Source organism: Saprolegnia diclina (genome assembly GCF_000281045.1).
Source record: "Saprolegnia diclina VS20 unplaced genomic scaffold supercont1.43, whole genome shotgun sequence".
Taxonomy (NCBI): Eukaryota; Oomycota; class Saprolegniomycetes; order Saprolegniales; family Saprolegniaceae; genus Saprolegnia; species Saprolegnia diclina.
The window spans coordinates 481,243-481,925 of record NW_008246110.1 but is presented as its reverse complement, the minus strand read 5'-3'; positions in this window follow the sequence as shown (position 1 = coordinate 481,925).

Genomic DNA, 683 nt, shown 5'->3' with positions numbered 1-683 from the left:
TGCGTCGTGGTATGGCCACGACTGAGTGCCTTGACCCTCGCGTTGCAGCATATTTATATGGCACTGCCAAGGAATAAGCATACTATGAAAGCAAGACACGGGTGGTACGACCTCGTTATCTTCCGCCCCAATCGATCACCAAGAACTGCTCGCAAGCAGTATGCCACGATGCTACTGACGCCGCGTACTTGGATGCAAGGGCCATAAATTTACCCTTGTTGAATGGTACGATCGTCGAGTACATGGGAAAAGCTATACACAGCTTTGCATGTATGCGGCAGACCGTGCAGCGAGGTTCCAATGTCCACAACTCTGCGTGTTTGTCGTCGCGCATCAAGTCGCGGGGCAAGATCGAGAATCCGCTGCGCTGATTGGCTACAAATCTTCTACTTCCTGTGTTTTCATTGGCCATTGGGTTGATTAGGACCGCCTCGTGGCACTCATCAAGCGCATCGGGCGTTCTGATTGGCGGATCGCCATTCCGCATTGCTCGATATTTCTGTCATTTGACAAGATGCCATCGCCCGCCAAGAAGTCTGCGCTCCGGTCGCCGCGCGTCAAGGTCTTCCTACGCGTCCGTCCTACCGTCCCATCGGAGGCTTCGGACGCGCTTCTGACCCTCGAGACGCCGGCGCCGTCCCAGCTCACACTGACAACGCCCCACTGCCCCAACGACGACATTG